Here is a 19232-nt window from a genome sequence, read left to right as displayed (position 1 = left end):
AAAACATCTAATTACCATTTTTGCACGCTAATAAGACTTTTTAAATTATTTTTGAGAACGCTATGCTGTTATTATCTTGTATTGCACAAATCAAGAATATACTACAGAGGATTCTGGTGTGCATGTTTCATCATCTTATCACAGTAACTTGAGTATTAACAACAATAAAATAGTAATACTTCTGAGATTCTTTTGAGGTTTTAAATTGTTAGTCCTGTAGAAACAGTGCTGTGAAATGATGCCAATGTATGTTCTTGGAAACATTTATAGTAATAATATAGCTTCAGCAGGAAATACCAGAAATGCAGCAGGTGCAATTGATTATATGCCTTGGAGATACCCCACTTATGTGTTTTAACTCCTATCAGTGTAAATCAAAAGGAGGTGATGTTGTCAGTAAGACGTATCACAGTCAAAATAATGTGCAGTGACAGCAGTCTCATGCTGATGGAGCAGATCATGATTTTTGAAATGTAGAAGACATCCATAGCACAGCTGAGGTATTATAAATGAGAGGAAAATAATCTGATTTAAACACGTGAATCATTATGAGCTGTGATCAAATTTATGCAGAAAGTTCATATGACTGATAGGGCCATATCAACTTTATGTTAAACAGGTAGGGCTGCTTTACATTGAGTTGACTAGTGTGTTTGGACTTGATCTATGTTTTATTCCTGCCCCAAATGCTTGCAGCTTTTGTCATTTCTCAGGCTTGTAAATCTGGAAGCTGAGCACTGTTTTTTAGGAACTGGAATGAATACCCAGTAAAGGCAAGCATAAAAGTCTTGACTTAGAAGACAGTACTCAGAGTCCCTGTGGTGATTAAGTACGGCATAAAGAAAAACTTTTCTTGTTTTTGTGAATTCAGATTTACAGAGTTACTTTACCAATTTTGAAATTAACATTAAAACACATAAATGAAATATTACCTGCTTTAAAAAGCTTTCTCACTCTTCATTATGAAAAAATGTTTATATTGTATTCTAAGGAATTTTGTGCTAAGAATTGGAGATACATGCCTTATGTAATACGGAAATTCTAACACTGCCTTCTAAAATTCCCATAAGAGTAGAAGATTATCCATATAAGTTTGTATAAAGATAGGAATAATAGACAATTGTTAAGCTTTTCTATAAATAAAGCATATTTAATGTACATTTGCATCATCATTTTTTTGAAATTACATATTATATGGACATTTATATCTAAAGATTTTCCTTCAAATAAATAGCAAGTAAAATAAATTATTCGTAATTTGTCAAATAATACTGACATATAATCTGCTGAAAATTAGATTTATTTTTAACTTTATCAGTTAATAATAGATAATTAGATAATGAGATGGCTGAGTTCCAATTTGTTACTTTTCTTTTTGAATTAACAAACTGTGTCTGAAACAGGAGTGAGGGACATACCAGATTCTGACAGTGTGTAGTTAAATCAAAGCTTTGCTGCCTGTTACCTAACTGAAAACTTGAAGATTAGTGAGGAAATCCACTTGTGGACAGATATTAGTGGAGATGGATGTCCAATTGCCTTTGTTACCAGGTGGAAGATACTGTAGTACCCTAAGTTTTAAGTGGGGTGTGTAGTTTTGAGTAGCTGGCGTGACACTAATGTACTGATCAGTAATTACTAGATAGTTTTTATTACTGATCTACGGAGATTTTCGTTTAGGTAATCTTTCAAGGTTATGCTGAATGGAATGTAAAAGAACAAAGAAAATGCCATTTTTAAAAATCATAAAAGGAAAGTGCACTTTCTGATTCAGAAAGAAATCTTTCCTGGAAAAACAAGCAAAAAGAGGTGTTAGGATGTGGATGGCTTTTCCATTTGAGCTTGCATATTTTATGAATAGGGCCAAAATCTGATGTCAGTTATATCACAATGATCTACTATCTATCAAGCAGCTTTACACACCCTGCCACACCATTTCATTTCCCCTTAATAGACTGTAGAGTACTTGCAGCACTTATTGCAGCATACGCAAAACTTGGATTTATAAATGCTTTTCAGGATTTTTACCCAGTCTTCCCTTATTCTTTTTCTATGAAATTACTTATACTGTATAGACAGTGCTGAAGGAATATCCCCAAAAATATCATACATTTTGTACTAGGAATAGAATTAATGCAGATTCACATAATTTACATAGGGAAGGTTTTTAATTGATTCTCTGTAGTGATTTAATTTCAATATGAGGACTAACCTTGCTAAAAAAAAATAACTGTGATTTTGTTATAGAATCATGAGACTGAGCTCCAAAGATTTACAGGTCTCTCTGCTAAGCCATGTGCAGATGATTCTTCAGACCTTTATTTTATTACCCCTGCACACCTGGGAATGCAATTCCCAGGTATATTCTTGTCATGGAATTCCTTGGGTTTCAGGGTGAAGTCATAAGAGCAGGTGTTAATTTACATGGAGTCACTTTAGGTTATTTCAGCATTTGCAAAGCAACCATATGCAATAATTTCATACTGCATAACAAATTCAGCATGGTGCTGGTTTTTGTATCACTACTAGATGCGGCCCCAGTTACACAGCAAGCAGAGTTCCCTCTGTAAGAGGGAAACTGCATATTTTTCATTAATGAATAGCTGACACATATTAATTTCTTCCTTAACAGTGACACTGACCAGAAAGGGCTGCAGCAGTTGATTTGTCCATTCTGCTGAATTCAGATAATAAGATACTCAGGTCTTCCTGCTGCTGTCAGTCATTTCTCTCTGGTAACTTTGTGGACACCTTGCTCTGTCCACAGAGGAGATGTCATCGTTGCTCATGTTATAAGACGTAAATTTAATTTTTTTCTGATCTCCCCAAAATGCCAGGTTATGAAAACAGTGTTTTAGAATAAAGGACTTTTTAATTTTTTTATATGGATTAGGCTGTTATCTTGTAGCGATAATGAAACTCAAACCAAAAGCAGTCATGCTCTTCCTAAATATTAGAATGATGTTTTGTTTTTTTTTTCAAGGTAGTGAACTCTCATGATTGACTTATCACGGACTCATTTTTTGAAAGTCTGTCATCATTAAACTCTATCATGCTACCTAAAGATGTATCTAATTTTATGATATACACTAGATGACTGTGTTTCAGCTGTGAAATCTGTCTATTGTTCTCATAAATCTTCCAAGGAAACTAGAGGATATGAACAGGGTTTCCTTTTGATGACATTACACTGAAAGATGTGTTCCAGGTGAGCACTATTTCAGCAGCTAATTTTCTTCAGTTATGGGACCAGCTTCAGTCCCACAAAGTAAAATACACGAAAGCCCAGGCAAAACTACAATTCAGTGCATTCCCATCGCTGGATACCAGGGAGAACAGACCAGCACCTCCTTCTCCACTTCCCCTCCTTGGGAAGCTGGAGTGAGCAATGAGGTCACCCCTCCTTTTCTCCAAACTAGACAAACCCAAAGTCCTCATCTCCTCCTCACAGGATATTCATCTCAGCCATTTTGTTGGTTGCCCCCCCATGCCTTCTGGATGCATTCAAGGACCTTCACATCCTTCTCAAATGGAGGGTCCCGGAACTGCACACAGTGCTTAAGGTGAGGCCACATGATCACTGAGTAAGGTGGGATAATAATTTCTTTTGCCCTGCTAGTCATGCAGTGTCTGATGCACCCCAGGATGTGGTTTGGTGTCTGGGCTGCCAGGGCTCACTGTTGAACATCTTTAGGGATTAAATTACTACTTTCTTAATCCTCGGAAAATTGTGACAGACTTTCTTAGCTTTAAAATATCATGGAGATAATAACTTTGAAAGTACTTTTTCTGAAAGCGTTTAATAACCAAGACATTTTTGATAAATGACAGAAAAAAAAATGAGTACAATAAATAGCTGAATATTTTAATAATTTGGAAAATTAGAATAAACAACATGGTTTTATAACTAATCTTATTTTAAAGCCAGATGATGTGACTGAAATCTCGAATACTAGGTTTCACTTTCCTAAAGAAAGCTTGGTGTTAAGGATTGAAATCAAAACCATTTGTAGTTATCAACAAAACGAAGCATTTAAAATACATTAAATAAGATGCTTTTAAAAAATTATTATTATTTTTGCTTCCTTAAATGTGATCTTTATGAATAACCTGTAATTAAAATCCCATAAAGCTTCAGGCTGTAATTCACTCTGAAACATTAACTGAAAAAGTTCTGAGTCATTATCTCTCCGATGGAAGATAAACATAACTGCCTCCTTTTTTTTTCCCTCTGAAATAATGATTATGGGTAGGTTAAGGCAGAGAACAAGGACATGGTAAAATAGTACCTTTTGGTTATAGATTGAGGCTTGATCCTCATGTTGTCTTTCATTTTGTGCAGCCATATCTATACAACATACGCCAAGTGCTAAACATCTATTTGTTTATTGGTTTTCAGGTAATTTTTATCCCCTAGAACCTAAGACTCGCTGAGTATCTGTGTGACTTATATATAAGATTATGAAAAACCTTTTTCTTTGAAATTCATGGAACATCAGTAAAGTGTTTCTAATATCTTTGAATCTGAAGTCAGAACAAACTGGTTTTGGCTTTGCACAGACACAGTTTAACAGTTCAAATGGACCTTGTTTTTGTCACATGGTTCTTTGCTGCTTCCAGTGAAAATAACTGTTCTCTACTATGGAATCTTCAGGCATTAGCATATCCCACGGACTGCCATTTGTTCTCTTGGACTTCTGCATTGGAGGCCTATGCACAGTTTATACTGTTAGGAAAATCCTTCACTGTCTGAATGTCACAAATGTTTGCTATTTTTCTGCTATTTCCTTTGGCTCTGTACTGGTCTTATTCTATGTGTCAAAATACATGAGAGTAGTCCTGTGAGTGAAACATTTTATATGAGCTGATGCTGAGAGAGATGGGACTGTTCTGCATGGAGAAGTGAAAGCTCAGGGGGATTGTAATGAATGTTTATAAATACCTGATGGAGTGACTGAAGAAGAGGGAGCTAAGCTCTTCTCACTAGTGGTCACTGACAGGACAAGAGGCAAAGGGTGCAAATTAGCACGCAGGAGGTTCTGTTTGAATACAGCAAGTAACCTATTTCCTGTAAGGACAGTCAAACTGATTGCCCAGAGTGCCCATGAAGGCTCCATCTGTGAAGTTATCCAAAATTCAAATGACTAGAGCCATAAGCAACCTGCTCTAGCTGAGAGCTTAGAGTAGATCTGTGGTTCTGTTCTGGGGAAACTTTGAGGGCTACCTTATAAAATAGAGACTTTCTGGTTCCTAAATAAAATCATATTATTATATATTGATTACAGCTACATTGTAAAGCTTGTTCTCCTATTTAGGATAAGATTAGAGTAGATAGAGAGAAAGAAATATAGAAAGTAAGGAATGAAGGAAGAAATAAAGGCAGAAAGGAAGAAAGAAGGTGGCTAATGATGCAGTTGGAGTATGACTGGAAAGCAGCTGCCAAAAGAAAATGTGGGATTCAGTCTTATTTCACTGTGAGAATTTCTAAATCAAGTAAGGGAGGGTAGGAGTAGTTGTGTAAGGCTCAGCCTTTATTTAAGGCTAGAGTAAGTTGAGGGAAAAAGAAAGATGAGAACTGTGGATGGAGTGGGGGTGTAAAGGCTCTGTCAAAGGAGAGAATTGTGCTGTCAGCAAAATTTCATATGGGCAATGGCTGTGAGGTCTTTTGTAAAGCTTGACCTTCAATTATGTTTTGAATTACATACATTATTTCTCATATACATATATCCTGTAATTTCCTTCTTAAGAAGAATTATTTAAATAGTCCTGCAAATGCCTAAGTTTACTGTTGCTTCAATTAGGTGTGACTAAGTCAAATTTCAATTAAAAAAAATTACGCTAGTATTTCTTTTCATAAATAAACACTGAGATACATCCTAATTTCTGTGATGTTTCAAAATATAAGTCCAAGACATAATTCTTTACCTAATATGGGTTTTTCATGGGAGCTTGTACTGTTTCCGGGAAGGCTGTGTATCTTTTAGTGAATTAGAAATCCCATGACTTGCTCTACTTAGTAAGGAACTCTGAAGTGCCAAATGGTGTATACCAGACTTGCAGTGAAATTTTCATTAGCTGTTTTTGTACTATTGTATTCTCTCAAGCATGTTAGCTTGAAACAGTTATTGAAAATAATAATGCTAATTTTGTAAACTAAGGTGGCGAAGGAGAAGGGTTTTGGGTGTTCAATGGTGAAATCTCTTCACACCAAACTGAAGGAGCAAACACCCCCCCCGCCCCATCCTGCTCTGGGATGACCACGTACACATGGGACATTCACATGAGAGGCTTCTGAGCAGGGATCATAAACCATAAAACACCCCCAAAGGCCCCCCGAACCTGTTCCTGAGGCCTTCTGCCTTCTGCATGTGATCCAAGTGAGGTAACACATCCAGAACCTGTCGCAAGAGACTTGCAAAGTTTCCCCCATCCCCAGGGGAGGTGCCTGGCATCTCCTGAATGTATATTAATCCACTGAACTCTATGTTTTGTGGGAAACCCTTACCACCAAGAAGACCAGAAGAACCCGACTGACAGGACACTGCCGGGTTACATGGAGTGGGGATACTTTTTTAATCTCTCTCTATCACTCTCTTTCTTCTACTCACCCCACCCCAAACTTCCCCTTTCCCCCGATTTTTCTCTCTTTGTCTCACATTTACTGTTAAATAAAACCCATAGTATTAACTTTGGCATTTGGTCTCATTTATACCTTAATTTGGGCAGAGGTATTTCTAATAATTTTAATAACTGGATCATAAGAACTATCTGTTACAAGTAAAGAATATAGTGTGCTCATTGTTTTTACAGTCTTGATCATCATTAACCTGATGATGCTAATTTTAATCTTGGTATTTTCACTTGAGTCTCTGAACTACAAGGAAAAAACGCAGAATGCATGCATATCCCTCTTAATGATGGCTCTCAGCTAACTCACAATCACTGTTAATTCCAGCATGTGTGTAGCAAATATTTCAGTCTATTGTGTTTGATTTGTCTCTTTTAAAGGATGTGCTACTCAGGGATATTCCATTTCTTATGGTGGCAATATGCAGATCTGGCTTAAAGCGGATTTTGGAGTATGACAGAATTGATATAGAAACACATCTTTATGACTCAGTTTCTGCTCTAGAAAATTACTGTTAGTTACTGTTAATTACTGAGTTAGTTTATGCTATAATGAAATTTGATATTGCCGCTTTCTTAACTAATATGATGTAAAAGAAATAGTAGTTAGGAGGATTATTTTCAGATATATTTCTAAAACTAAGAAAAATATACAAAATAAATGAGGTTAACTTTATATTCCCTGAATTCTCTCTTTCATTATCATGCCTGACTTCTTCACCTGTCTCCAGGTGGAATTCCATAAATGTCTTGTTTTATATGGGAACACTGGGACTGTAGAACAGTGTAAATCAATGGCTGATACTTGTGAGATTCATCTGGATTTAGTTACACAGACTATTCCTATTCCTAACTCTGATACACAGCTATTTGTATAAACCTATTCTTAAAATGAATGTAACTTCTGTACAGCAGTAGGGACTATATTTTCAGATAAAGAATTTTTGAAGGAGTAGTTACAGGCACTGAGCATTGGCCTCAAAATTCAGAATTTCATGTCCACTGTCCTTGTTCACTTGAATCTGGACATGCCTCGGCCATTTCATCCAAGCAAATTTGATATTGTCTGGCAAAGTATGTGAATCTTGCCAGATGTTTTTTATTTGTTTTTATGCATTAAATATTCCTCATTAGATTAAATGATCATCATTTGGCATGATTTCTCAATATGTCCTTTTTGCAGATGGGTGTTTATATTAAACCATCTTTCCCCTACCCCCTGCCTTATTTCTTTCTCATCCACTGCAGGATTAATGCCACTGAGTCAAACCACTACAACTATCCAGAATATGTCTCTGCAAAGAGATGGTAAGATGTTATGATTTAATACTAAATATATCACAAATCTATATGAGAACATCTGGCACCTTGATTTTGTGTGCATAACTGTCTTGAATTCCATGAAACCTTGCTTATTTATACCTGCTGCAGATCTGACATAAATAGTCAAACTATAATTGAATTTATTCTTATGTATATTCACTGCTAGCTGTATTAGTTTTTTCTTTGGATTTTTCTAATCATAATGGAAATAAGAATTGAAGTTTGATGATGTAAAAAAGCAAGTCCACAGTTTCTGACCATAAACTCTTGCCAGTAATTGAATCAGCCTAGATCTGCGCTGAAGCAGTCCGTCAGCATCCTTGCTGCATTCTGTCAATACTCTGTGCTCACTGGGCAGAATGTTAGCCAAAGTAGTTAAATACTTATCAGGAACATGTTTGTTAAATAGAAAAAAAGAATAAATCAGAATTGACTTTGTGACATAGTGTGTGTTAGTGTATATATGCATGTAGATGTTTTATATATTTTAATATATTTTCCATTTCAAATTAAATCTGACAACAGAATCTTGTCATGAGTCTTCAAAGACTAAACCCAGGCTCAGAATAAGTGAGTCTTCTAAGACTTGCCACTACATGAAAAAGTTATGTAGACTGGCATTATAATATAATTATATCTTTATGATATCATAATATCATAATATCAAATAATAATATTATATTATATCTTAAATATTTATATCATAGAATCATAGAATGGTTTAGGTTTGAAAAAACCTCTAGGATCTTCTGGTCCAACCATTAACCTAACACTGTCAAGTTCACCACTAAACCATGTCCCCAGCTGCCATATCTACACATTTTTTGACCACTTCCAGGGATGGTGATTCCACCACTTCCCTGGACAGCCTGTTCCACTGCTTGACAACCATTTTGTTGAAGAAATTTCCCCTAATATCCAATCTAAACCTCTCCTGCTGCAGCTTCAGGCCATTACCTCTTGTCCTGTTGCTAGTTGCCTGGGAGAAGAGGCCAACCTCCATGTGGCTACAAGCTGCTTTCAGGCAGTTGTAGAGAGGGATAAGGTCTCACTTGCCTTTTCTCCAGGCTAAACAACCCCAGCTGCCTCAGCTGTTCCTCATATGACTTGTGCTTCAGACTCTTCCTCAGCTCTGTTGCCCTTCTCTGGACTCACTCCAGGACCTCAATCTCACCAGTACTGAGTACAGCATTATGATCACTGCCCTGGTCCTGCTGGCCACACTGTTTTTGATACAGGCCAGAATGCCATTGGTGTTCTTGGCCACCTGGGCACACTGCTGACACCCCCAGGTCCTTTTCCCCCAGGCAGCTTTCTAGCACCTCTTCCCCAAGCCTGTAGTGCTGCATGGGCTTGTTGTGATCCAATTGCAGGACCTGGCACTCGGGTGTGGCTGAAGTCTTTTCCCAAAATCAAAGGACTTCCAGATTCTCAAAACATTTCCAGAGAAGATCTTCCTCATCACAGTAGCTACTCTATGTACTAACATATATTTTCCCATACCTCCGCTTTTCTCTGATTTATGCAAATGCTGTTGAGCTGGGTCATGGACATGGAAAAAAGTCTCTGTTATCTGCTACCTACTACATGTGTTTTAGTGACATTCCACTTTATACCAGAGTGGGTAACATTGGAAGAACATTTAGTGAAACAACATAAATCTATACTAATTTTCTGTTTTATCTCACTTCCTCTGGACCTGTAAGTCAAAAAGAGCTAACAGCTTTCTTTCTAATGAGAATTTAGCAGCAAGACAGCCATTTTACATCTGGATTTGGAGTTGTCATGGTTACACATGGTAGATACTATCTTTTTTTTTATCTGCTTAGGGTTTTTTTCTTGAACACATTATAAAAATTAAAAATAAATCATTATTATACGTGATTTATTAAATAGATTTTAGGGAAAAAAGAAAAAATAAGATTATAAATATCATTTGAAGCTTGTTTTGCATCTTCTGTAATTGCCATTTAACATTATGTGTAATTAGGGCAGAGTTTAGTAAACTTGCATTACTTAAATTTATTTTCTCCAGAGCAGAAGGATTTTATTCTCATAGTGATGCTGAAGGACTTAGTTGGGAACACTTAGCAGCAACTACTCCTATTAGTACTTGCAGGGATGAGTGCAGTAAATGCAGATGTCACATACTCTTCAAGAAGCAACATTAAAATCATATTTGCTTTTCAGGGCATTTTGTTCTTGTAGAAGCAGGATGGTTGTTATAAACTGATGCAAGAAATATTCACAATGCAGATATTTCTGGAAGAACAACTACACAAGCTTAAATTAGTAGTATTTACAAATGTAAAACTGATATTGAATACTGATCAAGTTACCAGTCTTCTAACTTATTATATTGCTCAGAGAAAACACTGATTATAATAATATTTCTTATTTATTTGCTTTCTGAACTGCACAGTTATGCACTCCATTGAACATAATTGCAAGCCTTCTTTGAAGAGTGAAGAACCTGGTCATTCTGCTTGTGTGTGTGTGTGTGTGTTATGAAACTTGGATGAGGCTGTGATCCTTATGGATCCTCACTTCCTGGTTCAGATTACCTGATTGCCAAATATTCTTTCTATTACCCAGGAAAAAAGCAGGATGTTCAAAAATTGGACCACCACTAACCTCCACTGTTGTGGCTGAGATATATACTCCAGGTGAAAAAAACGGAAGAAAGCTTTTTTGCTCTTTCTTGAATCTTCATGACCATTGTTTGTAAATGGATTTCCATTCCAAACTGAGGGCATAGTTTCTCTTTCTACTTACTGATGTCGTATTTATTTTCAGATCTTTTAATCTGGGGAATTGAGATTTAATGCAAAATGATGAATCTCTATGAACTTGGACTACATAACTTGGCAAAATAGTGCAGGACCAGACTGCCATGGCCAGAGGAAAAAAAAATTACTATATTTATATATTTTCTAATGTGAATCATTAGACTGTCTTAAAGACAGTTATTGGTACCCTCCAGACTTTTTCACAAGCAAGCATTGTCTCCTAGTAATTGTTTCTAGAAAAGGCTCATTCTTAATTCGTGGTCTACATGTGTAAACAGATTTGGTTGGATGAGAGTGCTGATCTGAATTTTATAGGGAGAAGCCATAATTCAGTTCTATGACAAAGTAGCACATATGGCCTTAGCATGCTGTGACGGGGCTGGTGAAACCCCTGTTATCTTCCTTTAAAATCCCATGCTTAGTTGTCACTATAATTATAATATTGGATTTCTTGGTCAAGTTTTAGCAGAAGGACATACTTCTGAGAGTTCTCACAAGGAATTGGTATGCGCTCCCAACCTTTTCTTGTACATGGCCATGAAAATTTCTGTATATTTTTTTGATACAGTTGCCATATTTCCACACAGAAACTTTGGAAACTTTTGACCTCAGAATCTGTGGCATACTTGTAAAAAGAATTGTTCATATCCCTCATCTAACAAGGGCAGAAGTTCTAAAGAGAAAGAAAACATACACAAATTATAAGAAAAATAAATTCACAATCAATGTTCTTGCCAGATTTACTTACAAAATTCCTTAAAGGTTCATTGCCATGGTACAATACATGAGAAATATCCCATGGAGAAATGTGAATGCCTTGACATGAGCTTTTTATATTGTAATTAGAATATTTTTATTGTTAAATAATTAAAAAAGTGGTATATAATCTATTTTTAATATATACATCAACATTTTTTATGTGTATATTTTTATCAATCAAAGCCAAATGCATGGAAAATTAGATGCATACATTTTGCAGACATTTATGTTAGTTATAACTCAAGATCGAAACAACTTCTTCTATTCAATTGTCATGTAGTGTGTTTAGAATGTAAATTAAAACCAGCCAATTGTGTCTTTCCATTAAGTTCACCAGAAGGTTAGAAATGAAATTGTGTCTAAACAGACATGGAGTAAGACTGTTAAACCAGATGGCTCTGTTAGTGACCATGGAAAAAAATCTTATTACTGGCAAGACATTAATGTGCAGACTTTTGCAGTGCTTCAGCAAAATTGTTCATTATATTATTCCAAAGCAAATCTTTTCTGAATAACATTTTACATGTATTTTTAGTTGGAAAGTGACAAAGGGTTGCCTGAGTTTATTTGGAGGTATTTATTCCTAGCTTTTGCCCAGAAAGCCAATCATGTCCTATGTGTCATCAAAAGAGGAGTGACTAGCAGACCAAGGGAAACGATTCTTCCCCTGTAATCTGACCTTGTGAGACCTCACCTGGAGTACTGTGTTGAGGTCTGGGGCTCCCAACACAAGAAAGACAGGGCCCTGCCGGAAAGAGTCCAGAGAAGAGCAGCTAAGTTGATCACAGGGCTGGAACAACTCACTCATGAAGGCAGGCTGAGTGAATTGATGTTGTTCAGCCAGGGGAAGAGAAGGCTCTGGGGAGACCTTATAGCAACTTCCAGTACCTAAAGGGGGCCTAAAAGAGAGATGGAGTAGGACTTTTTATAAGGGCGTGTAGTGACAGTACAAGGGGGAATGCACTTAAGTTGAAGGAGGGTAGGTTTAGAAGAAATTCCTCACTGTGAGGGAGTTGAAACATTGGAGCAGGTTGCCGAGAAAGATTATGGACTCCCCACCCTGGGATGTGTTCAAGACCAAGCTGGATGGGGCTCTAAGCAACCTGGTGTAGTAAAAGGTTCCCTGCCCATGGCAGTGGGGTTGTAGCTAAATTATCTTTAAGGTCCCTTCCAACCTAACCATTCTAATGATCCTGTGAATTTCCAGAAGCTGTCTCCACACACATGCAGGAATAAAATCACTCTGATTCCGTTAGGTTTGTCTGGTGGAAGGTACGGTCTGTCTCCTCCAGCTGCAGAGAACTGGCACTCCTCAGTGCTTGTCTCTGACATTGCAGCTGTGACTGTGTCCAGGACCGCCCCAGCTTTCCCCTTCTAGATTCAAGCAGATACCAGTCACTTCTTGGCTGTTGGTTAGTACTTAGATTAATAGGGGTTTGATATGACAAAGTCCAATGTTCGTCTTGATGCAACAGAGCAGAGACTTGCAGGGAGAGCCTTGTATTATCTCAAGGGTTCTATGGGAAAGTGGAAAGAGTGAAGATATAAAAAATATCCATCTCTTTCCACTGCTTATTTTATTCTGCGATTCTAAAGCATTCTTTATTCTGTTCTGTCAATTTAATTTAATTTTACAAGTTTACAAACATTATCAGAAATGCTTTGAAAGAGAATACAAAGTCCTGAAGAGGAGAATTAGTTTACATCTTGGACTCCTGGGATGAATCAGAAGCTGAAGCAAGGGGGGCAGTTCTTTGTCGTATTAGGGGTTGGCAAACTTTCAGAAAACTCTAGGGAGAATGAAAGAAAGAAAATCATCCGCATTTTGTTGAGAATAACAGCGTGGGTGTGTGTGTGGAAAAACCCAATCAAAACCCAACCCAAAATAAAAAAGGGATATGTTTTCCAGGGCCTGTGACAGGCATGAAATTTGTATGTAGGAGCTGCTTCTTCCTTTGAAAGCCCATAATGAGAGTAAAATATTTCAGAGAGACTATTTTGCTTAGTAACTATGGCATAATGTTTCCTTATGAATATCATAAACAAAATTAAAATTAATGGAGAAATGCAAAGGTTGTTCCCATCATGGTTAGAATGCAATCCTCAGGGACTGCTTCTCTGTGCAGAGATGGCAGGCACTCTTCAAATGACTGCCTTTGAAATAAATGCTTCAACTTCTCCCACTGCACATACGAAATGGGGAAAGCTACTAGGAAAGAATTTCAGTCTTTAATCCATCCATTTATCCACGTCTCTGTCTGTGTGTCTATCTGTATATATCATATATATACAAAGTGTGTACAGATTTATGTACCTATATGGCAAAAACTGGGTTAGGAATGTTATATTACCTCATTAGAACACAGTTTCGAATTAAAAATAGAGGTAGTCTGGAAATCCCTGTGGAAGTTTTCACTTAAGTCACCAGATCTCATACCAAAAAAAAAAAAAAAATCTGCATTTTTTTCTCCTTTTTCTTTCCATTTTTCTTTACACATGCAAGGTCTAAGCATTTTGAGTTTCCTACTGCATTTCTCTCAACTTCTTACTCAACCATGGAGACAGGCTAGAGAAAGCTCTCTGTAAGGACTGTGTAGCAATAAAGGTAGATAAAAGGAAAGCATAGAGACTGATCTTGCAAAATTCAAAAAAAGCCTAAATTTCTCACAATTTATTTTGAGATGCCACAATATCTTAATTTTGTGGTTTCTGGACTGCAAGTGAGATTCGGACAATTGAATTTCTTAGCCTGAATTTCTTTCAGGTCCACAAGAATGAACTCCTGCACTTTAACATTGATGGTACATTTCATGGGCAAAGTTTGTTTTCTGAACAGGGCCCAGAACACAATATATGAGTCTTTATTTATGAATACGCTTTTCATGCTTGATATGTGAACATGTTGTAGAAAGTGCAATGTGTTTATAGTACTTAAAGATCTGTCCTTCAGCTTAAAATGAAAGGAACTCAAACAAAACTGAATTTAAAACATTGTCCTTGTTCTTTCTCAAAATCACTACTTGGTTAGAAATTCCATTTCGGGACAAATTATTTTCCATGAGATACGCTACATGGATATAAAATGCTGTGGGAAAATAGCTTCTCTTCTCAATTTCAGGACAGGATTCACCACCCTCAGAGAAGTTATTAGTGGCTGCATTTGCATCAAAACTACTGCACAAAAAGTTTAGAATGTGCAGTGGTTGGTGAAAACATGCATCATATTTTAAAACTCTATAAAAAAATCCATCTAAAGCAAGCACTTTGTCCAATCCCAGAGCATTTTAAAAAATTTAATTTTTCCAATTTATAAAAAAGAGTTATCTTGTATTTACCTGAGAAAACCATGACCCAAAAGGAGAAGAAAGAACAAACCCTGGCCTGAAATAATGTTAACCAACTTGATCTTATAAATCACATAATAAATAAATATATGCTTTACTGTTCTTGAAGAATTCAGCCATCATCACAAAAAAATATATCAGGTTTGAACTTTTCAGTCCTTTGTTGGTCCTGCATCACAAAATCAGACTGAACAAACTCGACTCCAGAGCTGAGAGCTCTGTATTAGCAGATCCTTTTTCTTCTAAATTAAATTATTTCAGCTTGATTGCTTTTGATCCCTGCCACTGAGTGATATTACACAGGGGACAGGGGTTGCAAAAATAAGGCAAGTCCTGGGATATCAGATTCTGATTTCCCTTCCTCTGCTCTTTTGAGAATTTAACATGTAGAAATATGAGATACTCATGATCATCTCTAGTAATACAATTTATGGACAGTTCCATTTCTTACTAAAGAATTACTCTCAAGGATGCCTAAGAAATTAATTAACTGAAAAAAACCTGTTTATTTCATTGAATTTTAAATTTCAAAGTTGTCTCTATGTTAGGGATTTGGTCCATCTTTAAAATCAATGGTAAATACAGTGTTCTTCCAGAAGGCAATTCTTGGCTCCAAATTAAAGAGGATATTGAAGGAACTTCTAGTGAAGTAGACTCTCCTGGAAAGTTTCTAATATTTTCATCATAAGGAATTCAATTTGCCTGGTTTCCTTATCAGTGTAGGGTATCCCTCATATCCAAATTAAACTGTACCAAACCTTAAATATTTCTTCAATTTTAGCATGGGTATGACTGTGTGATTAGGTCTGTAAGACCTGCAGCAAGAAAAAATGATCATAATATTCTTCAGGGTGTCATTGCATCAAGTTCTACTGTGGATTATGATCCAGACAATATACGATGCCAGTATATTGATGAAATTGCATTAACCAGTATGTGTGGACCTGGGAGGGCTGTGGTCTTCTACATCTGGTGCATATTACATTAGATACTCTGTGTTTGAGAAATTTTATCTGAACCATGTTTAAGAATGGGTCAAAGTGCTGTTAACATATACATACCTCTGACATTTAAACAATTCTGTAATCTTTTAGGGATTTTTTTCCTTGATCTTTTTGTTTGTTTGTTTGTTTTTTATTTCCCTATCTGTGATTGCATTATGTGTGTGATTAGAAGATATTTGTTTTCAAATGCAGATGATGCATGAGCTGAGGAGAGATACAAGTCAGACGCTACATAGGGCAGACACAGTTTTATGATAAGGTAAGAAAAAATTACTCCCCAGTAGTGTCACAGCAGAATCAATTGCAAGGCAAATTGCTTCAAATCTGGAAAAGTATCACAGAAATTAAAAGGAGAACTTTGGAGCTGCAAAATGGAAAAGGGGAGATTTACACAGAGAGGATGTCCTTCTGATATGTGGGTGAGCTGGACTGGAGAGGGTTCTCCTCAGCAAGGCCAAGAGTTGTATAGGGCAATCTCATTCATACATTTAATAAGCTCTACATTTAGACTACTGAGCTTTGTTGCATGTAGCCTTTTTCTAGTAGAAAACTTTTTCATTTACCTGAAGTAATCTTATACTCTGAAGACAGAACAAGTCCCTGGTACCACTTTCCATTCCGTTTGCTGCTGTAAAGAAGATTACAAGGCACGATCTACTTCCCTGTTATGAGAGGCTGAGCTTACTAAAAGCATAAAGGGCAAGAAAGTGAAATATTTGAGTATATTCGTGACACAAGAACAACTTGAAGCTTGGAACTGAAAACATGGTGGTCATATATGTATGTTTAATTTAGATAAACCAATCCACTCAAATAACAGCTGGTTAGGGTGGCCTCTCTGTGGAAATTACAAAACCTAATAGTACTATACTAAAGTAACAAAAAGCAAACAAACAAAAAAAGCAACCCAGTGTTATTGGTTTTATTTAAATTTGGATTTTTTTTTGCAGAAGTTATAATTCTGTAAATACAAATTTCTACCTCCTTTCCTCTGGGTAAGTGAAAGCACATTTGTACATTGTAGAATAAAAGGCTTAGGGATTAAATGAAAAGTAAAATAGCTGTTTAAGAAAAAGTTTACAGTTCGTCAAATATAAGAGCCTCTAAAAATACCTTAGCAAAATATTCTCAATTATTTCTGAAGGGCAAGTGACAGACAGTGTTAAAGAAAGAGCATCCTGTCACAGAACTACATTTCTGAGTGTTTCTCTGTTCTTTGTTGCAACGAAAAAAATTTCAGTTCTGCAAATTAAAAATGAATACATTTATAAAAAAAAGTTGATATAGTTTTCAGTTCAGTAGAAGAGAGAACCAAACATATAGGATCATAAATATGCAAAATTTTAGTACATTAATTTTGACACAAGCAATTATAGTTGTTATAAAAATAGAGTACACTAGTGCTGAAAATTCTTCTAATGGGGTTGAAATAGTTATAGTTCACAACAGAATCCCTGTTAAGAGCAAGCTATTTTGATATTCTGTTGCTAACTCTTGTGTTAAGAAGACCTAATATCCTCTAATTAATAATGTTTATTACCACCCTAAGTTTTATCACAGTGAACAAGCTATGATCATAATCAGAATGGATTCTGATGCCTAAAGTGATTTGCAAAGGAATTATACATCCCACAAAGTGTAAAATATAAATACCAAAAAATTATAATTTTTTTAGAATTCAGTCAATGAAGTCAGATTAAGAATAAGTATGTAAAGTATGTTCTTTGCCAAACTCAGAGAAGAGCAGAGGTGTCTCTAAAAAGAAAATAAATTATTAAAACATGGATTCAGATTCACTTAGCTTCTGCACAGTGATGCCTTAGAATTTTTAGGATTTTTAGCTTTTGTAGATTTTCATGTAGCTGGAGTTTTCCTTCACTTTAGACCCTTACTTTCTTACAGTTTGTGTGTCGCATTCCCGGAGCTTTGGTCTAACTGTCTTCTTGCACTCCATGGCCTGAAGGCCTTCATAAAAAGAGCTGCTATCTTATCTAATATTGCCTGGAGAGTCTTTTTCTCCTGGACCTTTAGGCAACAACAGAGAAATCTTTTGTACTCCCATTGACAGATCAACACAAGGGAGTGCTTATTGAGGATGATTGTTCATATAAGTGACCGAGACCTTTTAGTGTTCAGTTTACAAATTATGTTAAATAAATTCTCTACATAAATATTACCATACCATGACAAATTATTTTATGGTGGACATTTTCAGTCAAAGGAAGTCTGACCTTGACTTCCAATGTATATGCAAATGGAGGAAGGGATGACGGGACACACTTGTCCAAGATTTTATTTTTCACCTTCATCTGATTGAGTGCTTACTAATATTTGGGCATCTGAACTATAGCTAATAATACCATTTTCTCTTTTCATTTCAGTGTGGGTGTTTTTCAGTTTTGAATGTTTCAAATGATAACAGGAGGTTAAACTGGGGGTTTGAGTACCTAACTATTGATTCCTTCTGATCAAAATTTGAATTTTTTCTCTCTCTTAACAACAAAATTGTATGCAACGTGGTTCTAATCTGACGATAGTAATCATTAGGTATCAGAGTTAAAAAAAAGAAAACAAGAAAAAATCCAAACCACATATTCTATGTTTTCTTTTTCCCAGTCATTCTCTGGAGATTTTTTATGTTTTATTTCATATTATCATGTTATGTCTTTATGCATCACTCACTAAATACTTCCTCAGTTAATTATCCATAGTACAACTTGGTCACAGATGGCATTGCTTCCAGTACAGCTCCTATCATATAGAACAGTCTATTTGTGCCTATGTTCTTTTTTTTTTAGCTCATATATCTCTTAGAAAGAAAAAATCCATTTTCTGAAACTGTTTAATTTCTCTCTTCCTCAATTCCTATATTATTTATTATTCAGATCTGTTACTGTATTATTTAATAGTATGAAGTGTCTTTAAATAAAACTTTAATGAAAGGATCACTACTGAATAAATTTCTATTGTTTATAAGAATTAATATCTCCTATTTTTAGTAATGATAGGTCTAAATGAAAACTTTCTACATTAAAATATTAAAGTTATTAAAGTCACTTTCTTAATTAATTTTGCTTAATGCTTTTCAGTTCCTCATACTTTTTCTGTGTCCATGAACCAAGGTCAAGGAAAATACAAATCCTTCCTCACTTGAAGGATATCTCTTTCTGATTCCATGCTGCTAGTGAAATTTGCTCATGGTCTCTCGTGTTTCCAGTAGATACTACAATTTGTGCCTTTGAATGATTTATTGTTTTCCTTAATTTTCTTTTTTTTTTCTTTTCCTTTTTTTTTAAACTGAACAGCCTTCCCCCCCCCATTTCCAGTAGGTCATATTCTGGTGCTTATATTAAAATAAAGAATACTATGTGACACAATAATGGGCT

The 19232-nt window shown here is 35.8% G+C and overlaps 1 long non-coding RNA gene across 2 annotated transcripts in view; it reads left to right on the top strand.

The window, feature by feature from the left end:
* LOC135415286 (uncharacterized) overlaps positions 1-19232 on the top strand; it is a 69317-nt gene that overhangs the window by 15467 nt on the left and 34618 nt on the right. The window contains exons 3-5 of one of the 2 annotated variants that reach the window (XR_010431053.1): positions 7876-7935; positions 10546-10616; positions 16039-18787. This is a non-coding gene — a long non-coding RNA (uncharacterized LOC135415286). Of the gene's footprint in view, positions 1-7875; positions 7936-10545; positions 10617-16038; positions 18788-19232 lie in introns of those variants that run through there. The other variant, XR_010431054.1, reaches the window with a different exon arrangement.

The sequence above is a fragment of the Pseudopipra pipra genome, chromosome 5, assembly GCF_036250125.1.
Source record: "Pseudopipra pipra isolate bDixPip1 chromosome 5, bDixPip1.hap1, whole genome shotgun sequence".
Taxonomy (NCBI): Eukaryota; Metazoa; Chordata; class Aves; order Passeriformes; family Pipridae; genus Pseudopipra; species Pseudopipra pipra.
This window is presented reverse-complemented; position numbering and strand designations above follow the sequence as displayed.